Raw genomic sequence first — 9,746 nt, forward strand, 5'->3', positions numbered from 1 at the left:
CCATCGCTCCACAAAAGCTGCGGCCCTTGCAGAGCAAGGGGAACAACTACTCCAAGTCTCAGAGCGAGTGACGTTTGAAACACAATTAGCGCGCACACCGCTGACTAGCTCGGGAGTTGATAGGCTTGACGTTATAAACAGCTCAATGCTTGAAGCACAGCGAAGAGCTGCTGGCAAACGCACAAAAGTGCTGTTTGAATGAATGCTTACGAGCCTGCTGCTGCCTACCACCTCTCAGTCAGACTGCTCTATCAAATATCAAATCATAGACTTAATTATAACATAATAACACAAATAAATACGAGCCTTTGGTCATTAATATGGTCGAATCCGTAAACTATCATTTCGAAAACAAAACGTTTATTATTTCAGTGAAATACGGAACCGTTCCGTATTTTATCTAACAGGTGGCATCCAGGAGTCTAAATATTCCTGTTACAATTGTACAACCTTCAATGTTATGTCATAATTACGTAAAATTCTGGCAAATTGGTTCGCAAAGAGCCAGGCGGCCCAAAAGGTTGCATATATGCTGACTGTGTGCAATGAACGCAAGAGAAGTGACACAATTTCACCTGGTTAATATTGCCTGCCAACCTGGATGTATTTTAGCGAAATATGCAGGTTTAAAAATATATACTTCTGTGTATTGATTTTAAGAAAGGTATTGGTGTATATGGTTAGGTACAGTCGTCCAGTTGTTTAATCATCCCCCAGCATTGCATCGATTATATGCAACTCAGGACACGTTAGATAAACTAGTAATATCATCAACCATGTGTAGTTAACTACTGATTATGATTGATTGATTGTTTTTTATAAGGTAAGTTTAATGCTCGCTAGCAACTTACCTTGGCTTCTTACTGCATTCGCGTAACAGGCAGGCTCCTCGTGGAGTGCAATGTAATCAGGTGGTTAGAGCGTTGGACTAGTTAACTGTAAGGTTGCAAGATTGAATCCCGCGAAAAGCCAGCTTGGATAGAATGCAATAATTGACTAATATTTGCCATTATCTAATCATTATTATGTGCCAATGAATCGCCACTGTCCGTGGTCGCCATGGCAAAACTTGCATTCCTGTACATCTGAAATAATTGGATGGTTAAACATGCCAGCCAATCAGAACTGCAAGGCAAATGCTTTCTTGAAAGTCAGGACAATCCTTGTCCTGCAAAGAAATGTGATTTTTAGAGTAATTTTTTATATTTTGCAAGTAGTAAACATTTCAAATTAAATGTGGGGTGGAGCTTACGGTTACGGAATTTACTGTTTTCATCATAATTTGTGGCAATAAATAAAGTTTGACCCAGTCAAATGGATAAACATGTCTCCTATATCTGCAGTTTTCATAACACATTGCTTTTATTAAAAAAACCTGGGTCAATGGAAACCTGCAGAGAGCCAATCATTCTATCTGCAACCCCCCACACCCACACTCCATTCCCAGTCACACACACAAACACACTCCATTCCCAGTCTCACACACCATTCCCAGTCTCACACACCCACACTCCATTCCCAGTCTCACACTCCATTCCCAGTCTCATACACAAACACACTCTATTCCCAGTCTCACACTCCATTCCCAGTCTCACACACAAACACACTCCATTCCCAGTCTCACACACACCATTCCCAGTCTCACACACCCACACTCCATTCCCAGTCTCACACACCCACACTCCATTCCCAGTCTCACACTCCATTCCTAGTCTCACACACAAACACACTCCATTCCCAGTCTCACACTCCATTCCCAGTCTCACACACAAACACACTCCATTCCCAGTCTCACACACCATTCCCAGTCTCACACTCCATTCCCAGTCTCACACAAACACACTCCATTCCCAGTCTCACACTCCATTCCCAGTCTCACACTCCATTCCCAGTCTCACACAAACACACTCTATTCCCAGTCTCACACTCCATTCCCAGTCTCACACTCCATTCCCAGTCTCACACTCCATTCCCAGTCTCACACACAAACACACTCCATTCCCAGTCTCACACACACCATTCCCAGTCTCACACTCCATTCCCAGTCTCACACACAAACACACTCCATTCCCAGTCTCATACACCCACACTCCATTCCCAGTCTCACACACACCATTCCCAGTCTCACACACCCACACTCCATTCCCAGTCTCACACTCCATTCCCAGTCTCACACTCCATTCCCAGTCTCACACACAAACACACTCCATTCCCAGTCTCAGACACAAACACACTCCATTCCCAGTCTCACACATCATTCCCAGTCTCACACACCATTCCCAGTCTCACACTCCATTCCCAGTCTCACACACAAACACACTCCATTCACAGTCTCTCACACACAAAAACACACTCCATTCCCAGTCTCTCACAAACACACTCCATTTCTCCCAAATAACACACTCCTCCCCACCCCACCCACTTAAAACTGGATTGGTGTAAGCATGGGCTTGCCTACACCAGTCTTGTTCCTTATAAAACCATGAAGGGAAGTGAACAAGTGCTGTGAAAATGGACCGGACAAGCAAACGCTGCTCTGGCATGTTATCAGACAGGAGCAAAAGCCAGGAAGTGAATGGACCAATCAGTACACCCTGTTTTAGAGAGCTTGGGGGTGAGAAGAAAGTGCTGCCCCAGATGTTTTTTCCTGTAGAAACAGAAAAGAGACAGAGAGAGACAGAGAGAGAGAGAGAGAGAAAGAGCGTGAGAGCGAGAGAAAGAGCGAGAGAGAATTGGCAACCAGAACAGTCTGCAGCACCCGACCTCACCCTACTAGGATCTGAAGTCAAATGTCTACTGTTTGCTGCTGCACCAGAATCTGCACAGATCTGGGCCCTGACAGGGAACCTCAGTGAGACACAAATAATGGTGTTCCAAAGAAGGCCCAGTTGCCATGACAACAAATACAAATTCCACCTAGACGCCGTTGTCCTTAAGTACACAAAACAACTACACATTCCTCGGCCTAAACATCAGCGTCACAGGTAACTTCCACAAAGCTGTAAACGACCTGAGAGACAAGGCAAGAAGGGCCTTCCTTCTATGCCATCAAAAGGAACATAACATTTGACGTTCCCGCGATTCATCCGATAGCCTTGAGTTCAATAAGTGCATCGACGATGTTGTCCCCACAGTGATTAATTAAGAACGTACCCAAACCAAAAACCATGAAGTACAGGCAATACCCGCGCTGGGATACAGGCCAGAGCTACCGCTTTCAATGAATGGGACACGGACACACAGGAAAGCTACGAACTTCGACGAGACACCAAACAATACAAATAAAAGGGCAATATAGAAGGTGGAATCCTATTCCCCCGGCTCCGATGATCGTCCTGTGTGGCACAGAAAACTATAACGGATTACAGAAGGGAAACGCGACCATGAGTTGCCCAGAGAAGCAGTTCTCCCAAACAAGCTAAATGCGGTTTTACACGTCGAGGGGAAAAAAAAACACTGTGCCTTGCGTGAAAGACCCTGTTTTTCCAGATGTCTGTGTGTTCTCACTCTGTGGCCGACGTGAGCAAAACATTGAAACAGTTTAAACAGATGGAATACCGGAGTGTGTTCAAACGTTTCAAACATGTTCTGGAATGCCATTGAAATGGCAGCCGCGGTCTACCCCTTGCGCGGTCACCATGCGCAATACGGCTTTCCTCCGTACGACATCCTTCGACGAACCACTGTGCTGTCAGACTCATAATGCACAGCTGTTGATTGTTGGGAGGAAGGGGTCGTAAAGCAAGCACGATAATATCTACACCACATATATTCGGTGCATGTGACATAACATCTGATTTGATGCCACCAGATGTTTATTTACATTCTTGTTATCTATTCAGTAGCATTCCATAACCATCCATTCAGAAGGTTAAAACCCATTCATTCAGAAGGTTAAAACATCGCTCCTATACTTGCTCAGATTACTGATAGATGCTGCGGTCAGTCGCCTACACTGTGGCACAAATTGTGGAATTCCCACACCTAGCCAAACTATTATACTAAATAATTGGGGAGGTGTGAATGTTTCTGTCAGAGAGTCCATCTCCTCTACCACTATAGAGACCTGCATCGGTCCCAAAAAAATAAATCAGCTGGCGGGTGGTCCCGGAGTTGAGAGAACTTGGCGTAATTACACTTGACATGTGGACTGACGATTTTCTAAAAATAGAACACTTGTGCCTTACAGCCAATTACATAAACAAAGAGTGGGTGCTTTGTAAAGAGGATGCTATTCACCACAGACTGGGACATTTCCCAGTGCAAAACTGCAGATCCCATAAGGCCAGCTATTGTGAAAGAATACTTGGGTATCTTGTTGATTTCCCTCCATCGCTTCAAAGAGGCCACACTCCCCTTGGGAGGCAAGTAAACAGCCTACTGTTGACCCGGTAACTGTGTGGTTCCTGGTTCCTAAAGATAAAGCTTCACCTACAGCTGGATTAGTGGTGTCTGGGAAGAGAAGCCAGCTGACCAGGCACGGACATCCGTTTCCTGCTATTTTCACACTATTGTTCTAAATTTTAAAAAAATCACCCTCTTCTTCTTCTTCATCCTCATCATTATTCAGTTCATTCAATTTCAAAATGGTGAAGTCGTGCACATTTATCAGTTCCTATCTGGTTTCCATCACTTATTCATCAATTCACCTCATTCATTCAGTGAGGAGAGACGCAATAGCGCCTGGGTACCAACGCTTTACACCGAACCCAAAAGAATAATCAGCGATCTAACTCCCACTTGCTGTGACGTAATATACTGTACTATACCATAATGCACCACTGCATAAAGTCAATACTGTACTATACCATAATGCACCACTGCATAAAGTCAATACCGCACTATACCATCGTGCACCACAGAATAAAATCAACTTTTAATTGAGAATAGGCAGTATACACAGTATAGGCTTAGCTCTGATCATATTTACTGAGAGCTCTCTCCTCATACTGCTGTTAGGCCAAGCTCTCTCCTATCAGGAGCCATGAGCGGGTGTCAAATGAAAGCTAAGAGTCTATATTTTAGAGGAATTAAGGCATATATACATTTTCCTAGGAATAAGGCTTTGATTTCTGGTCAAAGAGATAGAAAAGGGGTCTTAGACAACATCTACTAGAACAAGTCTTACTGTATTAGAAATACATTTTTTTAAATGTAGCTTTTTAAAATTTATTTAACCTTTTATTTAACTAGGCAAGTCAGTTAAGACACTTAAGAACAAATTCTCATTTACAATGACGTACCCCTGCCAAACCCTGAATACGCTGGGCCAATTGTGCTCCGCCCTATTTATTTGATTTATTTCCCCTTTATTTAACCAGGTAGGCAAGTTGAGAACAAGTTCTCATTTACAATTGCGACCTGGCCAAGATAAAGCAAAGCAGTTCGACACATATAACAACACAGAGTTACACATGGAGTAAAACAAACATACAGTCAATGATACAGTATAAACAAGTCTATATACAATGTGAGTAAATGAGGTGAGATAAGGGAGGTAATGGCAACAAAAAAAGGCCATGGTGGCAAAGTAAATACAATATAACAAGTAAAACACTGGAATGGTAGATTTGCAGTGGAATAATGTGCAAAGTAGAAATAAAAATAATGAAGGAGCAAATTAAATGAATAAATAAAATATGGGACACCCAATCACGGGCCGGTTGTGATACAGCCCAGAATCGAACCAGGGTCTGCAGTGACACCTCCAGTGACACCTCCAACACTGGCTGCGCCACTAGAGAGCCCAAAGTCCCCTGCCAACTACTATCAACACATATTACATTTTTGATCAAATGGTTCTGCTTTCTCTAAGTTTAAGAAACATTGCCTTGTAATTCCGTTACCAAAAAAACCACATACCTTGAATATATTTTCTAACGTCTCTCCCTCATGTGGAGGGAGGATAATGAAAGATCACAGAAGTAACAAGTGAAGGTACCAATTAGTTGTATTTTTTATTATTAAGGGATTAAAACTATTAATTATCTTACTGCAATTTAATTGGCTACTATAGGGAAACCGTAGTAGTTACAAACCAGTTGTATCACCTGCTACTGTCCTCCCTTCCACTGGCATACTGTTATGTTCAGCCCACAACTCTCCCCACTTACTGTAACAGGCATCTTCAGCCACTGAGCACCGACAAAACCGGACGTCCAGGAACGTTTAAAAGTAGTTGAAATTTGGTCAGTCTGCTCTGGCCAGACTAAACCTGAACCAATGATAGAAGTCTGTTTCACAAGTTCAGACAGCGCAGTAATTACAGTAGAGCACAGGACTATACTTTACAGTAGAGTTCAGTACAGTAGAGTTCAGTACAGTAGAGTTCAGTACAGTAGAGGTCAGTACAGTAGAGTTCAGTACAGTAGAGGTCAGTACAGTAGAGTTCAGTACAGTAGAGGTCAGTACAGTAGAGGTCAGTACAGTAGAGGTCAGTACAGGTCGCAGACCATCAACAAATTTGCGTTTAGAACTCGTCATCCGTGTTTCATATTGAAAGTCTGTGTTTCATCAATAGACTGATCAGGGATGTGCAACTATAGCTTTCCTTCATAGAAAACACATTTCTTACACACTTTTTAAAAAATACATATTTCTGCATTAAAAACACAGAATTCTGGGTTAATGAGACCCCTGGTGCAGTAGAGTATAATGTAGTGTATTGTACTGGACATATCAACTTCACTGTATGTACTGTACTGTGATTGGTTCAAATTTGGTCTGGTACAGACCGCGGTCACACAGTTTCTAAACCCAGAGGCGCAACATTGCGAGACTTCCAGGAAAACTTGTGAAGCAGACCGGGCCGAGGTTTGGACTGGGAGAAGTCAATGAGAAGTGAAACACTGTTCCTTAAAGCCACAGCCTAGATTCCAGCCAATGTCTCAAGTAGCTGAACTTATTATTACTCATACCTCGTGAGTGACAAACCGATTTTTTGTTTGTTGTCAAAAACAACTTTATATTTAAAGGAGTGCCTTTGATTTGATGGCCTGCACATGCGCAGTCCAGCGCAAGACGACCGTTAGGGCCGATGACGTGATTCTACACACGAGTTTAGCTAGCCAACATCGCCATGGCATCGCCTACATTTGTGATCTGTGGCAAAAACATTTGTGAACTGTCTTTGCCGCAGTGTTATTTGGGGGAGGAGCTCATTATAATAATAGCCAGTGTTTAGAATACCCAAATATGCAAAAGACAGATATTGGATATTTCTACCTGTGTACCTATTGAAGATACATCACAGTGAAATTCATATCCATAATTCACATCCATAATTATACATTTCTGTGTAGTACAGATAAGGGTCACATGATCCTATTCCTTTACCAGATGTAAATCCACTTCACTTAATGTAATTCCATAACCATATTTTTTACCCTCAAAACTCAAGTGTCATGTCATAGCCGAGACCATGTTCTTTCTGCAGACATCTTTGAATCTTAATTTGGTGCAGAGTCACATAAATCGCATAAAAACTGAGGGAGATTTCTGCACAGATATGGGCCCTGACAGGAGGGAGATTTACAAAAATGTGTTTCAGCACAATTCTTCCAAAATGTCTGTGTAAATTATTCAAAGTACTCCTTGTGCATGGTTTGTTAAACTTTGAAATCAAATGTTTTTTGTTTGGCATACATTTGAAAGAGAAGAATCTGAATCAAAGTGTAAATCCATCACTGTGGAACTGCTCTATAGCAGAGGGACTCTCTGTGTGCGTCTGTCTCTACAGTCGTGAGTCGGGTGGGTAGAATTTGTGGAACTTTCCAACAAGAATCTGTTCGGCAGAATAAGATACCGGATATGGAGTGATCTACTTCATTAAATTTTCACTCACCACGTTTATTCCGAAAAATGTCTGTCCTCATTCTGGTTGCCTATGGACAAACATTAAGAATAATCTACGTGTTGAGTTGATGCCTATTCGGCAGCTAGTTTACAGGGTGAATTGATCGTGCTACTTTGTATGAGTTGTTTGTTGGCGTCCTTGTTATTTACGAAGTTTTTGGAACAGATTCCTGTTGGAAAGTTCCACTAATTATTCCCACCCTGGTGAGTCTGTATCCACCGCAGATCGATGTTACAAGACTATTGATCAGTGTATAGCCACAATATCTACCGGCATGAACACTAAGCAGTAGCTAGTTGACCGTCACTACAATACAAATCATAATCAATTGATTAGCTACATCGTATGGAGACTAAACCAGACTGAAACGGGTACTGCTGGAAATAAGACAAGGGTATAAATGACTTGCTAGCTGAGGGAAAACTTTTTTTGACAGCGGTCTGATTACGGAAGCCACCTGGGCTTGTCATGCCAATGACAGTCCAGTTAGCTAACTAGCAACTCGTTTACCATCTAACCAGCGATCGTAGTTATCTTGCCAACCTAAGTCACGAAACCAGCTACTAATTAATGATTTTTAACTCACGCCTGACACAATTGACTCAATGTTAGTTAGCTACAGTAGATGCTAACAGTACTTGGCAATATTCCTAGTTTTCAAAGCTTCTCCAGTGGGCTCTACAGCAATCTGCTAGCTGCTTCCTATTGTAGATAGCTATTTTACCTAACAGTTATTACAAGCTACTTTGTGTGAGGTCGCTGGCAGCATTAACTACTTTAGCTAGCTAGATTTGTTTCCTCAGAGCAGAATCATTCGCCAAATCAAGTCAGATTTCAAACTGAAAATGTGCATACAGTCAGAATGGCCTCTCCAAGAAAGACGAGCTCGCTGGAAAAATGTATTAATGACTTACTATCATGCTATCTCGAGATTTCCTTTTGTCTCCAAGTCCACTATTGTTCCGTCCAAGCATATGGGTAGCTATCAATTACTTCATAAATCCACTATCTAAATCATTTATCAACATACACCTCCATCTTCATTTACGACCGCATTTCCTACTAGCTTGAATCCGAGGATTAATTCGGAATGACAGGCATGTGAGCAAATGGTCAAACAGTATAAAATGTAACCCCCACGCCTCCAGAAATAGCGACCAATGCAATTGGGTATAGGGGCGGGACATTATAATTTCCGCAAATACGGGGGATTGTGGCTGTCATCTCTGACAGTCAGGGCAGACCACGGGAAGAGGAAGAGACACTGGTCATGTATGAACCATTGTGTTTTATATAATATCTTATATTTTTAACATTGAAATTCATCTTTATATGTGATTTTAAAAGGGAAAATATACAATGTTCTCAACTCTTTAAAGGGTATGTATTTATAATATGCTGTATTATAAAATGTATCAACATGGTTATCACTGCAAGGCCTATTGACTTACATGATATAATTGTTATTAACCAGAAAAATATAATGGATTTAATAATAATTATACCAGGTTGATGTAAAAAGTAACCCTTGAAGTATATTATGATAATTTGGTACATTCATAGACAAGCCTCCATCTGCCAGTAGTTTATGAGGTGCAGTGTAAGATGTGCATAGCTAATGGTCCTGCAATGGTTATCGATGCAACAACAACAAAAAAACCTTCAGATAATTGCAGTAATATTTGAACTAATACATGATGTAAATGATTGACCAGACGCATGGACTGGCTTGTCCTAGTGCACACTACAGTGCAACATGTCAGTAGCAAAGCTTTTCCTCTAACTTCTCATCTCCCTTTTCTCTCTCAATCACACACACATCCCTCTCCCACCCTTACCCCCCCACACACAGCTCTCTCCCACCCTTACACCCCCCCCCACACACATCTCT

General features: G+C 41.9%; 1 protein-coding gene across 2 annotated transcripts in view; it reads right to left on the reverse strand.

The window, feature by feature from the left end:
* LOC118372810 (hyccin-like) overlaps positions 1-8,959 on the reverse strand; it is a 29,628-nt gene extending 20,669 nt beyond the window's left edge. Inside the window, exon 1 of one of the 2 annotated variants that reach the window (XM_052469649.1) lies at positions 8,770-8,958. The gene's annotated coding sequence lies outside the window, so the exon portion shown is untranslated. Of the gene's footprint in view, positions 1-8,769 lie in introns of both variants that reach the window. The other variant, XM_052469650.1, reaches the window with a different exon arrangement.
* Positions 8,960-9,746: the final 787 nt, after the last annotated feature.

The sequence above is a fragment of the Oncorhynchus keta genome, chromosome 19, assembly GCF_023373465.1.
Source record: "Oncorhynchus keta strain PuntledgeMale-10-30-2019 chromosome 19, Oket_V2, whole genome shotgun sequence".
Lineage (NCBI taxonomy): Eukaryota > Metazoa > Chordata > Actinopteri > Salmoniformes > Salmonidae > Oncorhynchus > Oncorhynchus keta.